The 21,309-nt window shown below is 44.1% G+C and overlaps 2 long non-coding RNA genes across 2 annotated transcripts; one reads left to right on the forward strand and one right to left on the reverse strand.

Moving 5' to 3' along the window:
• The first annotated feature begins 4,307 nt into the window (after positions 1 to 4,307).
• LOC126542819 (uncharacterized) lies at positions 4,308 to 12,898 on the forward strand. Its single transcript, XR_007601853.3, has 3 exons — positions 4,308 to 4,438; positions 8,204 to 8,291; positions 12,717 to 12,898. It is a non-coding gene; the product is annotated as an uncharacterized lncRNA (long non-coding RNA).
• A 2,830-nt stretch (positions 12,899 to 15,728) lies between these two features.
• On the reverse strand, positions 15,729 to 20,974 carry LOC129387688 (uncharacterized). The gene is made up of 3 exons (XR_008614870.1): positions 20,776 to 20,974; positions 18,563 to 18,620; positions 15,729 to 15,967 (listed from the first exon to the last, which is right to left on the reverse strand). It is a non-coding gene; the product is annotated as an uncharacterized lncRNA (long non-coding RNA).
• Between the last annotated feature and the right edge of the window lie 335 nt (positions 20,975 to 21,309).

Below are 21,309 nucleotides of genomic sequence, written 5' to 3' on the forward strand. Positions count from 1 at the left end.
GTCATTGCATAAAATTTCCGGCATGTGTACATATAACAAACAATGAATCTCACAATGTGAAATCAGAGTATTGGATCATACACGCATATTCAGGAACGGTTTTTCGCACGGCCTCTGTATAATTTAACATGTTGATATGTGATGGTCTTAAATACTGTTTTTTATCCAGCCAAGTAAGTTCAGCGACAGTGCACGCTCAAAATTCTATGCAGCTCAAAGCAGTTTCCCTGTTTGTTCTCGAAATACCAATATGTCAAAGACTGCACTGCGTGGCTCATTTACCCCTTGCATTTTTTTTGCCTAAATAAATATCGCACATTGATGTGAAGTACTGAACCTCTAAACAAGTTTCACACGCGTAATGCGAAGACGTGGGATAGTTCCACACCGGCGGCAAGTTGTTTTTTGACCCACTTTCATTGCCATTAATTTATCATTTCTTTAATTCATTTCGTAAGTACAAGTAACTTCCGCTATGTTTTTCTTGGTGTCTGTTTGTTGGCTTCTCATGATATGATTTAAGCAAGTTTGTAACACAGCTGTAGATATCTAGAATTCTATAAACTCCTGTTATCTTCTAGAAGCTTTTATTGCAAGATGACGCAATTTCTTTGCAACTGCTTGAAACTGTAAATGCACGCAAGGTTTCAAACAGGCAACTCATGGCGCGTGACATTTTAATGTTAGTGTAACTGCTTGAAACAGCTTCGCTGCAAATTATTGCGATTCCTCAAGGCTGCACTTTGCTGTAGACTTTTTAAGGAATTGCGAAGGATTTGCTTAAGTCGGAAATGTGCAGTGTTTTTATTGACATTGCGAAGTGTTCAAGATCTTATACATGGACTGGTGTTGCACGTATATGCTCAAACCTTCACAATTTCTAAAATAATTATGTCATCTGTGTAGTGAATGGAGCTTTCAATTTACCATAGAATATAAAATTGGGTAGCGTAACAATGCCATGTCATGGCAGCTGCGCCCCTTTCCAATGTCACAATTATCTAATTCCAGGTACAGCTTTACCTGAAATACATTCTGCATTCCTTTCTCTTAGTGCTTAGGGGTACGTAGTTTGTAAATTTTTAGGAGGCTGATGTCATTGACCCATTGCCAACTAGTCAAGACAACTGCCTCCACGAAATTTGTAAAATTGGCGACACTTACACTGGTTGGTGATTAGCACATGCAACATCTGCAGTTTGATTGAAAGTGTGTCTTCAAGAAAAATGGAGAGAAGAATTTCCCTTGTGACCTGTCAATGGTAGAACCATGGTAATCAAAGTGAAATGCTTGATTATTTTGCGCTGGGACCAATAGATTATCCCACTGCGTATTGCCAAGGTATATTGCAGTGCTCATTACCAAGTTATATTGAAATACCCAAACGTTCACTAAGAAAAGTTTGCTTCAATTCACATGCGCTTTCCACATGCCTACGTACACTAAGAGGACCTGTTGAAGGAGCTGGCTCAGCAGCCTGTTTTCGTACACAAGTACTCCACAAGATCTTGAAGCGAAAAGTTTCACTACGCTAGTCAACACCGCGCTTCGCGCGAGCCGGGGTATATCGGAATTGGCTCCGTAAGCGTGTTCGGAGTCGGCACAGGTGGCCACTGCCGCGCGCTATGAGTCATCATTTGACGTTCGCCGCAAGCGCGTGTTTATCGCGGAGGCCGACTATATAACCGCTTGCCAGAGAATAGGCGTGCGCATTCAACATGGAAGGAGAAGAGGGTGATACTACCGATACAGAGAGCAGTGTTTATGGCTGTACAGAAATCGCAAGACAGTGTGCCCAACAATGATGAATAGAGAAGTTTAATAATCCTGCATAACTTATGGTATATATCATTGATAAGCAATTTGCATAACTTCACAAGGCACATGTTTAGCATAACCATAAGCTAACCAAAGCATATCCATAAGTGAAACCGTAAGCATAACCACAGGCTAAATCATAAAGCATAACCATAAGCTAAACCGTAAGCATATCCATAACTTAAGCCATAAGCGTATCCATAAGTTAAACCGTAAGCATATCCATTGGCTAAATCATAAAGCATAACCATAAGCTCAACAGTAAGCATAACCATAGGCTAAATCATAAAGCATAACCATAAGCTAAACCATAAGCATCACCGAACCTTTTCGCTTCGAGATATCCAGGCTTACCCTTAGCTAAGCCCCAGCCCATCTTTTTTAGTGCTTTCAGTGCACCAAAAAGCTAAGGTGAAATTTGAAATTGAGGGAGGCCGAAATCTATTCGGTATTGCGGAGAGAAAGAGCTTCGAGAGCATTTGAAGAATTCAAGCCTGCTAAAGAAGTTAAGCCTTATTCGCTTTGCATGTTCTTCGCACTACCACCACAGTGAACCAACATCTGCTTGTGTGTGTGCGGGGAGGGGGTATTTTTTGGTTTTTGTTCAAGTGGACATCTGCATTCATGGAAGACTACAGTGCAAGGCACTCAAGTGGACAGAGCCTCAACTTCTGCATGCCGTGCCTCAAGTAACTGAGAAAACTAACGTCCTGTGCAATTTTTCAGTAAAGTATGCTTCCACATAAAAAACTCACTGATGAGCACCATTAACCTGAGAAAGCTGTCGCATGTTGAATGCAGTGAATGGTGGTGACCATTTCTGAGACTGGTCTCCTCTCGGGACTACTTAAGGCATGAGCGCCTTTGTTTTTGTTTTTGTTTTTGATGAGCTTGCACCTAGAAACAATGAAATCTGTTAACCTCCTCTTGCTTGTTTATACTGTTATGGCAGTTTGAATCATTATCTCAAGCCTTTTCGTGGCAGAACAGATTTGTGTTTGGATTTTAGTTGTAAATAAGCTTTATTTTAATTGTTGCAGCTATTGGTTCAACATTGTGCTGAACTGGGCTAGTTGTTGCATGCTTACAAGGAAATGGAGCAGTGCTACGGAAGACACGCGGTCTGCCTGTCGTCTTCACTTCGTCTTGTCTATAGCTGTGCCAGATTTCCTTCCGAGTTATTTCCTTGTAACGAATCTTGAAATGTTGTGTAAACTTTCACTTGTGTTTTCGTGCCAGAGTGAAGGCAAGCTTTGATGTCCTTTGCACGAGACGGGTAGCGCCGTATTAATTTTTGTTTTGGTGTGTTAATTGCTTATGGGTGCCGTTTAATTATATTACTAGTAGGTGAGTGCTTTTTGCCCACGTTTATTTTATTGGTCATTTCTTGCTTATATTAGTACCCGATTTCGAACTGCTCTGTGCAATAATGTTCTTGTGTTCGAAATGTCAACTTATTCGTAAGCAACACGTGTGTATTTTTTCTTTATGTAATTTTTATTTTCACATTTTAATTTATTTGCTGAAGTGTTTTGTACTACTTAGTGAATTGTAAACTATTTGTGCATTTTAATTAACTGATGAGTACCTTCCTTTGACACTGTTTACTAGATTGCAAAGATGGTTTCCAAGTGTCTTATGAAATACAGCTGTTTATGCTTATTGTCTGGCTTCCTGTAGGTTCACGTGCATGCAACACCCACCAGATCCCGTGCATCTGTGATTAATTTTAGCACGCTGTGAACTTCACATACAAAATGCACCAACAAACCCGTATCACTACCCTTCTTGTGCAGTGGTCGTTTTTTATGTAATAAAAAAAGTCTTGTTGTTTTATGTGTTTCGTGTAGTGCGCTAACCTGCAGGCCGTCGGCTGGCGAAACGCCGCAGGGAACAGCGTAAGGAAGGAAAGAATACAGGGGGAGGGAAACAAACAAAAAAGGAAACGGCTATCAAAATCCATTGTAGTGGGATTCTATCCGCATATTTAAAAGCTTGTAATAGTCTTGCGAAATCCGCTTTTCAAGAGAGGATTTTTCTAGCCTACTTTAACCAGGATTCTAGAACTTCTTGAAATAGTCATATCCTCCGGACATTAGCAAAGCTATACTGATGTTTATCACATTCCAAACGGACTGGATGGATTTTATAGCGCGTCTTTCAGACCTTCATTTCGTCTTGGCGAATCGGTATGGAAACAGAACTCTATCGCTTTTGTGCTAGCTGGGTGCAGGTGGCTTGTAAATAAAGTGGCGTTTCCTCAATGTCATTGTTTGCCAAACCAGCACTTGGACGCTAAACCTCGAGTGACTTTAATATCAGCCTGTAAGCATAATGACTGGGAACTGAAAGAAAGACGAAATACATTTTTACGCAATATTGTGAGCACTTGCACGCGTATGCTTCGTGAACCATCAAGTGCTGGAGACCACCTGCAGCGCTGCCGATGAATGCATTTTTCATATTTGACGGAGCCTTTGCTCGTTCCCAGCTATATAACTTCACCGACTTTCTTAGGTTGCGTCGAAAAGGAGACTACACTTAAAAAGTAGTTGTGTTAGATGTCTGCGTTATACAGCGCCCGATATGTTCTGATAGGCACGATAACTCTGCAGGGAATGTAAGTAGTCGCCGCAACTCGTCATACGTTCGGAGACCCAAGACTGTTTACTGGCGACTTTATATACGATGCCCAAAGCAAATAAGGCCTGTTTCGTGCTTCAAGTTTCAAAGGAAAATGTGCAGGGTACTTATAGCCTGTTCTTATTCTTCTGATTATTTCAGTCTCATGATCCGGATCCGCGGTCACTACCTACCCTAAGTAGATGTATTCCCTTACCTCTTGAACTATCTTATCCATATTACTAATGATATTGCCGGCTTTGTCTCTTAACGCATGCATCTGATTCTTGCTTATTCCTAGTTTCTTATTCACTGCTTTTAGGTTTCCTCCGTCTCTGAGGGCATGCTCAATTCTATCCATATTATACTTCCTTATGTCAGTTACCTTACGCTTGTTGATTAACTTGGAAAGTTCTGCCAGTTCTATTCTAGCTGTAGGGTTAGAGGCTTTCATACATTGGCGTTTCTTAATCAGATCTTTCGTCTCCTGCGATAGGTTACCGGTATCCTGTCTAACGAATTTACCACCGACTTCTATTGCAAAACTGCTTAATTATGCTCCTAAAATTGTCGTTCATTGCTTCAACACTAAGGTCCTCCTCCTGAGTTAAAGCCGAATGCCTGATATGTAGCTTGAACTGGAATTCCTCAATTTTCCGTCTTACTGCTAACTCATGAATCGGCTCCTGATGTACCAGTTTCTGCCGTTCCCTCCTCAAGTCTACACTGATTCGAGATTATGCCATCCTATGGTCACGGCAGAACACCTTGCCGACCATATTCACATCTCGTATGATGCCAGGGTTAGCGCAGAGTAGGAAGTCTATTTCATTTCTAGCCTCACCATTCGGGCTCCTCCACGTACACTTTCGGCTATCCCGCTTGCGGAAGAAGGTATTCATTATCCGCAAATTATTCCCTTCTGTAACCTCTACTAATAGTTCGCCCCTGCTATTCCTATAACCTATGGCATATTCCCCCACTGACTTGTTTCCAGCCTGCTTCTTGCCTACCCTGGCATTGAAGTCGCTCATCAGTATGGTGTATTTTGTTTTGACTTTACCCATCGCCGATTCCACGTCTTCATAGAAGCTTTCGACTTGCTGGTCATCATAACTGGATGTAGGCGCGTAGATCTGCATGACCTTCAATTTGTACCTCTTATTAGTTTCATGACAAGACCTGCCACCCTTTCGTTAATGATATAGAATTCCTGTATGTTTCCAGCTATATATCCTTATTAATCAGGAATACGACTCCTAGTTGTCGTCTCTCCGCTAAGCCCCGGTAGCGCAGGACCTGCCCGCTTTTTAGCACTGTGTATGCTTCTTTTGTCCTCCTAACTTAACTGACCCCTATTATATCCGAGCTATGGAATGAATATCCGAGCTATCTGATAACGAGCTATGGAAAGAAGAATGATAGATGTAACATTAAGGGATAAGAAAGAAGCAGATTGGGTTAGGGAACAACCGCGAGTTAATGACATCTTAGTTCAAATCAAGAAAAAGAAATGGGCATGGGCAGGACATATAATGCGGAGGGAGGATAACCGATGGTCATTAAGGGTTACGGACTGGATTCCAAGGGAAGGGAAGCGTAGCAAGGGGCGGCAGAAAGTTTGGTGGGCGGATAAGAGTAAGAAGTTTGAAGAGACAACATGGCCACAATGAGTACATGACCGGGTAGCTGGAGAAGTATGGGAGAGGCCTTTGCCCTGCAGTGGACGTAACCAGGCTGGTGATGATGACATCCCATTGGCTGCCCGCTAATTCCTCCAATAGCACTGCCTAACGTTAAACGGTGCCAGGTTCAGATTCCAATTGCGGCCTGTTCGGATCCAGAGATTCTTAGCACCCTCTGTTGCGTCACAGGTCTGACCGCCGTCATGGTCAGTTGCTTCACAGCTGCTGGAGACTGAGGGCCCGGGTTTGATTGTTGTATTCATATAGGAGGTTGTGGCCAAGTACGGGCCAATCCTGCTCTGGTGAGGGAGTGCGTTACCGATTCTGGTCACCGGGATCAGGCCGCACTTCAGGCATGTTTATGAAATTTTATCAACACGCGGATTTTTTTTATCCTTTGGAAAATTGCGCCGCACCGGGATTTGAACGACGGTCCTCTTGCACGCGAAGCGGATGCTCTACCTCTACGCCATGGCTGCAGCTCTGCCGAAGAGCAGGCTGCGTTAAAGGAACGGCAGTGGGAGTGGCCGCGCGTCGTGCTTTCGGCCGAAAGATTGGAGGCCTTTCATGAATGCCGTTGGAACTCGCTGGAGAAAGGGCTCGTCGTCGACGTGCCGACGTCGGCGTGAGGAAGCGCGAAGCCGAGGCGTTACGACAACAAATAGCCGCGGATCCCGAGCTTCGCTTGCACCCCTTTTGACAGTAATGGAAGGCCGGTGAAATTTTTCATCGCGATAAGAATTATTTGGACACTGCAGGCGAAATCTCCGTACAGAGTGGAGACAACGACTCTGTACGGAGATTTCGGCATTTCGGCAGACGTGTCATCCTGGCGTGTTGTTCCTACAGTACCTAACCGTTTTTCTGCCTAACTTCGGTCACTGAGTAGTCTGTGGTCAAGTGTGTAGTGTATCCAGCTGTTGTGCTGTGGGAACAGAGCTCGAATACAACAGTCGGACCAACCTAGGTGCCTTTTATGTGGGAATTTGCACAGATGGGCGGCACTTTAACAAACTTTTTCACGCCGATCGACATGGTGACTGTAGATGCGAGACTGTGAAGGTAGCTTTGTTTAAGGAAACCCTTTGACGCCTACTTGGAGGACTGTGTATGTGGTGGTCTCCACAAACCGATCTGATGTTCACTTGGGTAACTGGAATTGCGCGAGTAGGCGCGTGCCCCTCTTCAATGCACCTCTTTGACGCCAGCTTGGGTGTCTAGATATGTACCTTTGGGAAGCGCTCTCAACGAAACAAGGTTGAGAGCGCTGCAATATGATAGCGCATGAGGACAGTCCCGTGGTTTTATTTCATATTGAGCGGGCTTTCTCTAAACGCAGAAAAAAAAAATCACCGCCCAGCATGTACGTTGCCATAAAAAATTTGATCGGTGGTTCCTGAATACCCTCTACAACCTAACGGAACGCACTTGACCCGCAAGTGAATATTAAAAAAATTGTCATAATTGATCTTAGTTAATCAACTGATTAAGAGGCAATTATAAAAATACTCTAAGGAGCGCTTTATGACAGCAAACTTATGCCGTTGGTTTCATTCAATTGCGGTTAACCACTTTTTTGTAAATCCTTCGTTCAAGTTACGCGAACCCCCTGTGTAGACTTTGCATTCGATGACAACGACGAGATCAAGAAAAAAACAAATCATGGGGTTTTACGTGAAAAAACCATGATCTGATTATGAGGCGCGCCGTAGGGGGGGACTCCGGAAATTTGGACCACCTCGCCTTCTTTAAAGTGGACCTAAATCTAAGTACACGGGTGTTTTCGCCCCCATCGAAATGCGGCCGCCGTAGCCGAGATTCCACCCCGCGATCTTGTGCTTAGCAGCCCAACACCATAGCCACTAAGAAACCACGGCGGGTAAGGACTAGATCGATTCGCTGCAATAGTCATTTCTCAGCTTCCGCCAAAGTGTGTCTCTCCATGACCTAGCGGAGAATACAATGTGTAGCGTGACTTTGTTAAATGCCTAGTTGGTTAAAACTGTAATCGCAAAATACAGTTTAGGCTTCAGTAAATATTTCTACGATATCACAACGGTTCTTTTTTACACTCCTAGGTTTATATGCTTTGGCAAACCAACCGCTTTTCCCACCAATTTTAATGGAAGCGAGACCACAGCGCCTCCATATAAATGCGGGCAAGTGGTAAGTGAATCTTTGGAATCACGGCCTAAACCTGAAGCATGTAAACTTGCGAACGCACTGGAACATTGCCATTGCTGCCGACACATTAAATCACACTTTTCCCCTTTAGAATATGCAAAATTTAGAAAGATGTTATGTGGAGGATAGCACAGGCCTAATCCTTAAACTGGATTGCCCAAAGAGGTGGAAAATTCTGCCGCATGAAATCGAAATGAATAGGTGACTCATCAACAGAAAAGATCGCCGATTACTACATTAAGGTACATATTGCAGTTCACGAATTTTAGCCGTTGAGTTAGCAAGTGATATCCAGTTAGAACAAATTCTAATGATGGCTCCGCTTTTGAGATACGCACCGTCGAAATGGCGGGATAAATACAGTGTTGTTCCATGTACGTAACATCGTTTTAGCCATTGTGTCACGAATGTAACTGGACTGCCAAATATATCGTCGTGAACTAGGAGGATTGTTACCTATAAACTTGTGCCACATTAAGAATTCGTTCGAAATTAATACATTCCAAGCACTCACTCACTCACTGAGCAAAATTCGCAAATTGCAATGTGCGTTTTAATGAGGAGCCGGGCTACATACAGGTCTCATATATGACGCGTTTTGGCAGTGGCAATATGATGTGGGGCTATACTTTTTCAATGTTAACAAAATTAACGTCGAGAGTCATTGCGACACATGTTGTGCCAGAATCTGTCTGATAGGCCAGCACGACGAGGTGATTGCCACCGGAGCGCTAGGGAACCAGTGAAATTTCAATGTCCCTGTGGCGCCTGTCATAAAAGGATTTATTGAGCCCGATAGGCTGCGGGGGGTCACGTGCAGTCTGATGGCCTGGGCAGCCAGAGAAATTTCAACGCAAGCATAAGCACTGGGCGACTGTGGTGCGTAGGGTAGTACAGGGCCAAGAGCGGAAAAAGGATGCCACGAGGGTGCCATGGTGGCAAGAGTTAGTAGCAAAATCGACATACAGCAGAACGACATCCCGGTCGCGAAGCTAAGGGGGAAACGTGCATAAGAAGACATGACGGAAAGTGTTCTGTTCGGGCATTCGGTAAGGCCGTTTGTCCGGAGGTGGTAAGCAGTGGTGATTTCGTGTAAGCTCTCCGGGCTCTGTCCTCGGATTTGCGTTGACAGCAAGTGAGGTTGCAAACCCAGACATGAATACCGCCACATGGTGTACGTGACAGGAGGGGTATATTCAGTTCCCTTGAAGTGTGTAAATGTGTACATCGGCCAAACCAAATGGTGAATCAAAGACCGGCTCAGGGAGCATGCGCTAAAAGTTGAGAAAGAAGAGGACAAATATGCACAATTGGCTGCGCATATCATCGCGTGCTTGCGAGGCGCTTTTTTCTGAGACCACTATCTTAGGCAAGTCTTCAAACCACACGGCTCGAGTTGCTTTAGAAGAACTCCATATCCACAGGAATCCGCCTATCTGTGTAGGCGAAGCATCCATTGTTTCGCAAAGAGCCAAACTGTATTTCTTAAGTTCTCCTATCTGAAGCAGGCAGCAGTATTATTCACCTTTTAGGTTTTGTTTTTTACTACCTTAGCATTGCTAAAGGGGCGTGACATTTGTGCGCGGCTCACTTTATAAAAGCGGAGGGTGAGTCGATTGGAATAAACAGTTGGTAGTAGCGCTCGTCCACGTCTGTCGTGTCTTCTTTATGTGTATGTGCATTTTTCGCGCTCTATCTGGGATTTACAATCCCCCTTGATTGATGTTACTTATCGGCCAATATCAGCCGTTAATGGGAATCTTCCATATTCTGGCATATGCAAGCCGCCGGCAGCTTCGGAGCTGGTGTAGAAAAGGCTTCGCTTGAAAAGAGAGTGTTTCGTATAAAAAAGCGACTTCACGCTCTGCTTGAGAGCTACACGCACCGCGCACGACTGCAATATTTGGTTGAAATTTTCACAGCAGCACATGTTGTCTGCGGACTATGCTTTTTCACCAAGCCCGAGGGTAGGCTGAGGACCCCGTAAACGATGCAGTTATTAAATAGGAATCAATAGCCTGCAACGCAATCCCCAGTCTCGTCTTTCCTGCAGTGTGGCAGAGGGCAGCCATTCGCTAAATAAGAGAGGCTGAAACGTTTATAAAAAAAGAAATAAAAAGAGAATTGAGCCTAGCTTTGCCAAATTTGCATCTCGAGTCGGTCTGAAATGTGTGCCACTGTATTAAAAGCAGTCCCGACGAAAAATGTTACGTATGGCATTTTTGCTTTCTTGAAAATGTTCCGATTGTATTTTCGGATTGTTTCATGCTTCATAACCCTTCTGTAAAAGTGGCATCTCCATTCGGTGTGCGTGGCCTAGAATGGGCGCATAGCCAGTGGGACATACTCAGCGGCGCAACTTCTCTACAATTGGTCATACAGCAGCTACAGCAATTTGCCTATTCGGGGCACCTACCCAATGCCGGATGTTGTCTACTCGGCAAAACAAAAGGCATCACATACCAAAATACCCAAGTTGTCTATATTGATAAGCGCGTTCATTGAAAAGTCGGAACAGAGTCGTCCTGGCGATAACGACGACGACGAAGAAGAGAAGATGACGAAGAAGTTGTACAGCAGCAACAACGCTGGAGGCGACATTCCTTGTGTCGCATCGCGTATACAGAGAGCACATAAAGCTACAATGACCTTTCTTATATTCGACTCACCTGCTGGTGTAAAGCATTTGTTAGCGAATTATTCATTCATTCAGGTGGGTTAGTAGCAGCAGCAGCAGCTCGAGAAACGGAGTTCAGCCAAAGTTTATAGTTTCGCACGGTGATGTTGCGATAGCAGTTTCTTGATTCTTAAGATAATCGATGCATTCTGTCATGTATCGCAAATACAGGTACTGATACACGTCTTGCCAGACCTATCATGATGCAGATACAAGATACCCAAAGAGCATGTAAGATAGCATCTAAGATACACCTATCTACGATACTACCCAGCACAGGCCTCTAATTATTCACGGCCGGGGAGTACGTCATGCTTTATAGAGAGAACGCAGCCGCGAAACTTTTGACACCAGCCCCCAGCCATAGCTACATTGCATTCTGGTCACCCTCTAAGCTGCATGATGCCATTGATGGTGTGGTCCCTCGCAATATTTTGGACTAATTCCCACTGAACAGAAGAAGCGACCGGATATCTCGACTGTAAGCCAAGAAGTGGGAAACGCAACAACGTTGCATTTACTGAAATGGTTGCTATTTGCAGCCCTCATATTACCTCACCTGTCTTGTGGAATCAGTCTGGCAAGTGTACCGCAAATAACAGAGGGTGAGTGAAATGCAAACGCAGTGGATCCTACACAATGCACCGAATACAAGTTCTGTCAAGAAATCGCGCGGCGCTGGTATTTCTACTTTTCTCCCCGGACGAGACGTGAACCTCAATATTCAAACGCGTGTGACACCGTCGTGGAATTTTGCCCATGGAAATCGATACGTATATCATGTGTACGTAACAGAACGAGCATGCAAGCTCGCTCGAAAGTCTTAAATAAGGGGCATACCGCAGGCTACCCCAGCTCTACACCGGCGGCTGCGCTTTCATGCATCCTACGTGCAGCTTTTCAGGTGACAGCGCCAACACACGTTTGGCGCTTCGTAATTCTTTATCCCAAGTCCCCCGAATTAGTGCTGCTCGGCACTGTATAAGCGTCCTGGTCACAGCAACTAAGCTTGGCGTTGAGGACAACGTCGACAACGGGCCAATGCACTGTCCAAAGCCGCGTTTCTCGGTAGCTCCCCCGTCGCCTTGGCCGTCCAAACTCTCCCGGTGAATTTGTGCTCGCGCAGTCACTGGGACTCTCTGACTTGTGTCGTGATGAGGCGTAGCAGTGAAATACTTGCGCAGCTTTGTGACTGTGATCGCGTCCCGCATTTTCGTTTCTATGGCCATGTCATTGTTCGAGATCTCCTGAGTCGTACTGACACCTTATTCCCTTTCATGAGTGTGCGGTGTCCAGAGATAGTGTGATGTGTACAAACGGCTTTGTCTTTTATTCGCCCCAAGATTTTCCCTTGCGTGTGCGATGTCTACACAAGAACCTGTCTTGAAACGTCGCCTGTGTAGCGCCGCTTACGAGCTTTCGCTGCTGTAGGGTGTATTTTTTCAGTGATCAGTAGAACCTGTAAAATTTTAGGATATGGGCGTTTCCTTGCTGTGGATAGGAAGATTTATCTTGTGGCGTCTGTGGTAAAACAAGATAAAAATGCTGAACACTTCAGACTGTTGCATGAAAAGCACGATTTGCTGCCTGAAACGGTGCAACCGTGCAGCATCCACTGAAGTGAAGATGATTTCCGAGTGCCTCATAGAATGTTTACTCTCTTTCTGTGTTTTGGCTCACTCTGTAACCAACACAAGTTTGCCTTTCCCGTTGTTCTTTTGTGATTTCAGTGCACGCGGGAAAAAAAATGTCCTGATGGCTGTTTCTGTGGGTTTGTAGGAACCAAAAGTTCTGGCATCTGCCTCTCCTACGACGATCCTTATTGATACCACGGTAATATTACACCAGCGAGAGTGACAGCGCAGTGCGTTACGGGAAAATAAATGCTTTGCCTGTCTGTTTGATTTCTGTACGTGCGTTTCAAGTCCATTTATTTGTCATCACAAAAGCAACCTCCTAATGCGTATGACATACGCATAAATACTATAGCTGCTTCGTAGGAAGCGAAGACAACTGAGCAGTTGCAATCTTTCAAAATCGTCGATCCTACAAACTGTCGGTGGTTTTTGCTTGTCGCTTTCTAATTGATGGGAGTCGCTGTTCTGCTTGCAGAACAGCTAGAGGGTTGCCATCTAACTATAAGAACTTCAATAAGAAACCTCTGCACTATGACGCAAATACTACTGTGTTTTATCTTGTCGGTAAACGTATTCCCTTTTACGCAATACCTGATCACCGCACAGGTGCACAGCAGCAAGAACGCTGGCAGTGATATTTTTTATGCATCATAAATACAGACCGCACATAAAGTTGCAATGACGTTTGATATTCTACTTGTCTGACTGCGTAAAGCTTTCGTTAGCAACATATTCATTAATGTGCCATTTTACGGTTTTTCTTCTACGAGATAACTTGTGCAATCCAAAAACGTTTCACACGTATTGTAGTGGCATAAATCGTCACAGGATATCGCCGCTATTCACACTACTGCCACCTATAGCTCCCATTATCTGATGATTTGAAACAGAAGGAAATTTAAGGGTGAGATTAAAAAAAGAAAAATATATATCTAAGTTAAATAGAAAGGCCGTTCCGTACATACAATCACAGCGAATACGTACAAACATACAAGCACGATACAGGCGGCACCAGTTATAGCTATTAGATTTAAGCATGAAGTATTGTCAGCTTACCTGTTAGATCAGACAATAGAAAATTCAGTCAGTGCCTGTGGAAATTCAGGTGTCTTAGTGGCAGCAGCATCAGCTTGAGAAGCGGAGTTCAGTGAACGTTTACAGTTCCGCACGGTGATGCCGCAATAGCAGTATCTTGTATCTTTAGCTGCACGATATATTCTTTCATGTATCGGAAATGCAGATATTGATACACCTCTTGAAAGACGTATCATGACACAGATACGAGATAGCCTAAAGGTATCTAAGATACTAGCTAAGGTATGTTTATCTTCGATACTGCCCAGCGGTGCGTCCGATTGAGCTCTGCGCCACGCGGTTGCTGCACCGTGCAGGTCGTTCACGTTTGCGCCTCCGCTCATCCAGTAAAACGCCCAGTCCGCTTACGTTTACCCGAATACCGCACAACCTGAAGCTCTACCACGATCTGCCTTGCGCTGCTAGCATGAGCGTTGTGCGTACTTTGTAAGCAAACTAGCGTTCCTGCTGAGCTGTTTAATGTACGTACTGGTCTGAGCGGAACTGGCAGTAAAGTTGGCTGAGTGGGCGAGTTGGTCATGCATAAAGAGCCTGTGGAGTGTGAGAGGCAAGACCACGTAAACGTAAACGTAAACGAAAACGTAAGCGTAAACACGAAGAATAAAACGAGATGGGACAAGCGCTGACTTTCAAGTGGTAATTTAGTGCTACATATGTATTACTTATATAGACGTGTATGTACGCCAGTATAAATATTGCTTCAGGCGAAAACGTTTACATACAAAAAGAAAGCATCTGACAACAGCTAAATGTTTCTTATCAACTATTGTCGCCCTCTGCGCATGCCTCCTTATTCAAACAAAATCTTAATTTTTTATCCGATAGGGCTACCAACTGTTTGCTGACACGTGCGCGTTCTCTGGCCATTGGTGCTGCTTCTCAATGCACGCACGTCTGCTCGTTCCTATACTTGCAAATCACTTCGCTCTGGTGAAAGAGGTGGTACAGCCACACGTATGCAATGTAGAGTGAGAATCTACCTCTGCATAGGAAAGGACGAATCGAAACCGTTTCTTTCCATCGCATATTGTTTTCGTGCTTAGGCACGCGCTCATCAAGTCGTCTTGCGCCTCTTGTTATGAGCGACAATTTAGATGCCTTAAAGCGCGCCTGCGCGAGTGCGCAAATTAGGTGCGCAACGGCAAGGAAAGCTTTCTCGTTCTTGCAGGGCCCTCCGCTAGTTCTCCAGCATATTTTTGAAACCTTTGATGAAGTTATGACGCGTGCACCCTGTTGAATGGTATATGCAGTTAAGCACTAAGGCAGCCCCCTGGGCATACCACGTGACGTAAGTGACAGCGGTTGCGGAATTCCTCAGGCGTCTTCGAGTCTGAATGTAAGTGTAAATGTGATGAACTCTGGCATAATACTACATTCGCGAACATTACTGTCCATTGGGTGCAGGCGTATGGTCGCGACCACAATAACGACCTTGCGGACCGCATTGCTCACTTTTTCTCGACACCCTTAACTCCTCCTAGTTCCAAACCCTCAGACCACCCCTCTATTTTCATTGCGCAAAAATTCCTCCTCCGGCGTGGCACCCATGCCCATAAGACTTGCGTACCTGCTTCCTTCCCCACAATCTTTCTTCGGTTGAGGAGTTCTGTCACCGGAGACTTCAGGCCGGCGCTACCCTTACACCAGCCATCACTAGTGCTAGGGGCAAACCGTACGAATACGTCGTCCAGTGTCCAAAAGGCACTGCTGCTATTTCTGCAGCGAATTCCCGCCCTCTTTTATCGACGTGCCCTGGGACAAAGAAAATTAGGCATGCTTATATTTAGTTTCATAAGACGTTACGCCACGTGTGAACCTTAGGAAAAAAGAAAACTCATGTACACTTAAAGCAAAAAAAAAAAAAAACGAAACAAGAAATTACAGCGTTCATCTACATCTTTGTACGTCTCCTGAATGCTTGTTTATGAAATGAAATATATCCTGCAGCAAGTTTCGGTGGTGCGTAATGTAAGTATGCCCTGCAATAAAGAGACAAACTCCAGTGCCAGGTTTAGGTTGTCATCTGTAGTAAAATATTTATTGGTCAAGAGATTCTGCTGTTGTAAATTTCAATCTAAATATCTTCTTATTTGAGTTGCGAAGACATTCTCTCTTCTAGGGCTCATTATTGGCAAATTTAGACCCTATATTACTTCGTCGCCAAACTTCAAGCAGAGACCATTTGGTGCACCGGGCGTCCATACGCATATGCAGCCGTCTGTACATGAGCCGTTCGATGACGCTTCACACTGAAAATGCAAACCATTTCGTTTACTTCGTAATCACAGCTGTGCTAAACAAATAATTCCTAATATTTAAAACATGGCATAATTATGGTCAAAGTTATGTTAGGTAAAAATAAGTTACCTATGTACTAGCTGTTACAATAAGAAACAACCTTTTGGTACGTTTTGCGATCTCATTTTATTGTTAATATGACGGCATAATGTTATAGTATCCAGATAATCTAGGACATGTCTAAACAGAAATTATTTTAACAGAACTGCCGCCTAAATGGAATGATAGTCTTATGGTTGGTATTTCTTGCACTAAGGCAATGCAAAAAAAAAAAAAAATGTCCTCAAGTAGAAGCCCATTTTGTCCTAATTGTGGATGATGAAAACTAATAATTTTACGCAAAGCTCAGCAGAGTGGCCAACTTCATTGCCATCATGATACGCCTTAATGTTGGCGCCTCTCCGCCTGTTTCGGTTTTTCTCGCCAGTTCCGCAAGTTGTTGACAAAGCTGGTTTTATTGGCCTCTTGGTAGCAATGGCTAGCATTTCTCTACCTTAATCACGGCTGGTGCGGTTTGTTTTTTTATGTTGGCAGCCTTGGTGAGCTGTGAGTTAGCGTTTCTTGCACTACTTAGTACAAGCCTAATAATATAGAAATGAATACCCTGCTGGAAATACGTATGTGCTATGCGTCTGGCTATTCAATATTTGTTTCTTTCGATTCATATTCGATTCGTATCCCATTCACCCACCTCTGCTTTTTGGCTCTTTCGCCCGCTTTCGCGGTCGGTCAGGGAGAAAGTTTGTGATTGTGACGGGGAAGAGGCGCCGTTTCGGTGCTTGGTGGTAGAAACAAAAGCGCCAATGGAAAGCGCACCCGCATTCGCGTTGTATGGCACGTTGTGGTGAACGCCAACTTTGAGAGCTCTTTGAGACCCACGTGCCGTCCACTTTTACTGTCCCGAGAGATGGGCTAGTTAGATGATCGGTTTTCTACGGAATCACGCAATGAAACAACCTCTACATAGACAAACTTATAGCGACAAATAGATATTGTCAGCTGCACCATTCCTTTAATAAGGTGAAAAGCTTTCTTGAAGGAAGCGACTATTAGTTTGCATTCCAGATCATCGTCGATGATTTCAGCACAATTTATTTTCATAAAAAATTTTTTTTTTCGTAATTAGGTCTTGTGCTGCTGTCTCTAGTCAGAAGCCGCCTGCAAATATAAACTTCGTAAGAGAGAGCTTTGTCATCAAATCTGACAAACCTATTATGTGCTAGCGGTTGGCAATACAACGTCAGCCCTTTTCAAGACAGCTTATTTTATACCCTTGAGCTCAATCTCGCGGGAAATTGAGCACCTGATAAATGGAACTTATTTCCTTTGTTCGTCGTTGTTTCATTTGCGAGAGTTCATTGTATCTTGAAGAGTCATTTCAGGACTCTCGATGGAAGTACTACTGCACTCTAATAAGGAAAAACTGTGCAACTGTCAATTTTCTTGTTCACGCGTGTGAAAATTCCGCCGACCATCAATCGGTGTGTGTGAACTGGTTGAACCTGGAAAATTTAGCGAAGCAGGAGCTTATGTTAGTCATTTGATCTGTTTCATATTACTGACACGTCTTGTCATCCACTCTCTAGCAGTGGGACCACTCTATTATACCTGAAAAATCAAAGCAATAATATATAATAGTAAGTGATATAAACACGCCTATGTTTAGAGAGCGGAATGTAATGAATGGCTCATGGAAAAATACGTTTATTGAATATTCATGGATATATCAGAACTACTCATCACTTGAATTGTGCCCAATTCAGAATGCAGCCATCACGAGAGGATGCTCAATATACGAGATTGTTGTCCTTGTAAGAACACTTTACTACCGATAAGACTGGACAATAGTAAATAAACTCTGCAATAAGTGTTAGTATGGCTCACTGAAAGACAACCAGAGTAAAGCTGCACCGTAATGAAGAAGAACCTGAATACCCACCAATCTTCTTACAGACACTGAGAACATTCCCCGGACTAAAAATTTGTGCATGCAAAGTGGTTCAAGCACAAAATCTTCAGCAAAATGGTGAACTGGACGAATGAGTAGGGAGGGGGTTGTAGTGACATACAAGGCTTGCTCAATTTTCCCCGAAGCATATGTAAAATCAATCGCAAAAAATTTCGAACCACGTACGTGATCTTATAAAACACTTAATTTCCGAGCAGTCTGTTCCAGCATCCGGTAAAACCGTGTGAATTCTGTGGTGCATAAATTTTATAAAAGTGGTATGCGTTAGTGCTTCATGCCATTTGGACAGCAAAAAAAAAAAAAAAAAATCAACTAACAAAACCAATAATGCAGCAGCCACGACAAATGATAACTACGGCCTCGAGGGTTAATAATTGTTTTCAGGGAGTAAGACGCATAGAGGAAAACATTTGGAAAAACGAGTTGATCGCCAGTAGCCTTGCGGTTTATTAGTGGGAAACAATGTGCAGTGACCGTACTACGACATAATGCCGAAGGCGACCACAGCCAGTTAAAGTGCATAAAAAGCGCGTAAAAGCCCCCCTGCAGGTGTAATGTAGAAAAGGCCAATACTTACTTTCTGCGGACACTCCTCCACTTCAGCGTTGCCATTTATTCTCGATTGCACAGCCGATCTACAGGCACACATATTTGTGAAAGGGATCGTATTATTGACACCGGACAACGAATGACCATCACCGCACATTGTGCCACAATTTCGGAACATATTCGACATAAAATATTTATTTGATGATCTGTGACGTGATTATGAACATGCTATCAGTGAAAAGCATCAATGCTGAATACAAAAGAACGCTGCTGTAGTAAAGGTCAATGCTTCTTTTCGGGCGAGTTGGTTCATCTTGAAACATATGGGTAACAGCCACAAGAAGGGACATACGTACACACAAGCGCTAGCTAACAACTGGTTTTATTGGCAAGGATAGCACACTTCATAGACGCCAGAGTGAAGCAAGAAAAATGAAGGTGAAAAACTTGTTAAGGGTGATAGCGTGCCAACAACCTAAGCACAATACACGTAACCAAGCGTAACAAACCGCAAACAATTATTTTCCCTTTTTCTTTTTTTTGCAATCAGAACCGCCCATAGCTGCATCCAGGAGATCATATTCAGCATCCAAGAGAGCAAGGGAAGGAGTGCTAAAGCACTTGCTACCGAATTTCCTATTCGGGCAGGCTTCTGAACTGATGTAGGCGGTCTTGTCACTGCTGTTTTCTAGAATTGTCGTCTCTTTTAACCGGGCCACACAATCCGTACACTTGCTAACGTACTCAACTAGATTTGCTTTTAAAACCGTCCTCTTCCCTTGGCGACAAGACTAGCAACTCTGATGACTATTGCAGCCACTCAGAATCGTCGAATCAGTCGCGAAATGCCGCCCATTATATCGCACCGTTCCGCCGTACTCAGTCTACTATGTTGCACTTTCGCCACCGCATATGGCGCAAGCGCGAAGCAGTTTGGGAATCCGAGGTCCAAGCCGCTACCACGGTAGCATTCGACGCTGGTACTTTTCGTCGCTGATTCCGGTTGTCAGTTTCAGGTAGATATGTCTTTTGTTGACCCGTCAACAGTCGGCGTCATCGCTGCGTCGAATTCTGGATAGGCGCTGATGAATGGGGTAGGCAGGTTGCTAGTGGCACACGTATAATTGATGCCCTTGGCCGTGTTGAGACGGAACAGCAGAATTATGGCATCAATGTGACTGCACCAGCTCTTTTACTCCCACTCTACACAGGGGTACGGGAAATCACCGATGGCATCGTGTGGCTCACCTATCACTTTGCAGACGCACTGCGGCAGCTACAGCGCAGAGTTGTTTCGCAGCTTTGCGCGTTTTGGATGTTAAAGAGATAGCAAGTTAAGCAGACACCCACACAGTGCCGACCTGAGGCAAATAATACTTGTCCATAATAATAAAGAAAACTGGACGGTTTATGATGTTTTTGTGAATGCCGAAGGCCTTCTTTTATTCTTGAGCGGACATGGAAGTCAAGGTAGGTAACTTTGCCAGAATTTAGTCACTTGACTTACTGACAGGCATGCCCATTTGGTGCTTATCGCCCCACTTTAAATTGCTGGGCTCTATATGGCAGCGATAATTCAGCTTTTATCTTAGTTTGCCCGCTAGAATGCAGATATTAATTAATGATCACGCAGTCCAGTTGAGGACTCACTGAAGCAAATCGTATTCTTAAACCTCGGGATGAATATTCAGGCGGCCCGAAATTACGGCACAAATCGTAACACGCCAGTCCTAAGTGATGGCCGCATCTCCTGCCAAACAGGTACATTGCATTTACATTTCCAATCAAGGCCTGACCTCATAGCTCAAGCGACAGATAACATAATGGCAAGAAGGTGGCGTTGCTCACAAACGATATTTCGTTGGAAATGTCGTCCAGCCTGGCCAGCTGTGCGTGGGCATATGAAATCCCGAATTAAATGTGACAGCACTATTTAGTGTAAGAACTCAATTAAGGTTGCGCATATCTGGACGAAATTAGTACAGCTGCTTGCGTAGTGTTTCTCAAAGACATGAATGTTTCCTTAGTTTAGGGAAATCATATTACAGCGGGGCATTTGTTTAAGGGCGAGCGATCTCAGTTTTCCTTGTGAAATATTTAACGGTATTTCATCCTATATATACAGAATAGGAAACATGAGCGCTCTTTCATTAGCATAAAGACTTCTTTGAAATATCTTTGTTTTCCGCCATTGTATTTCACGGGTCCATAGATACCGAATTTTGGGTAGATGGTACTCACATGGCTAGCAACACAACAAGAGCAAAGATGGCCAAACGCAGAGCATTGTATGAAGCCATTCTTCTGAGAATGCACCAATCGCCTTAGGCAGATTTATGCGGCCTAGGCAGCCAGCCTGTTTTATAGCCCGTGACTGGCCGCATCTCGAGTGCCAACCACGTGACCTCTATATCTGACGTCTGCTCCTACTGCAGGTTGCTGTGAAATTCTTTCAACCCCAGCTGCATTTGCGTCACTGAAATTCGCGGTTTGGGTTAAAAATCCTCATTCAAACTAACTAGCGTTAAAGCAACTTGAGCTTTGTAACAATGCCACAGGCCACCTGTATAGCGCCTTTTTTTCTTTACTTTTCGTCCCTTTCGCTCACTGGCTACCCTTTCTCTCTGATAAAGTGCGGATCCACTTGAAGACGGATGAAGGAATATCCTGAATGTTGAATTTATGGAAGAGATGACAAATGCTATCGTTGTTCACAATGTAGAAGAATTTCTGTTATTGGTGGAAAAGGCGCAGAGCCTCGGCTTGAACGCTCAC

This window comes from Dermacentor andersoni, chromosome 3, assembly GCF_023375885.2.
Source record: "Dermacentor andersoni chromosome 3, qqDerAnde1_hic_scaffold, whole genome shotgun sequence".
Taxonomy (NCBI): domain Eukaryota; kingdom Metazoa; phylum Arthropoda; class Arachnida; order Ixodida; family Ixodidae; genus Dermacentor; species Dermacentor andersoni.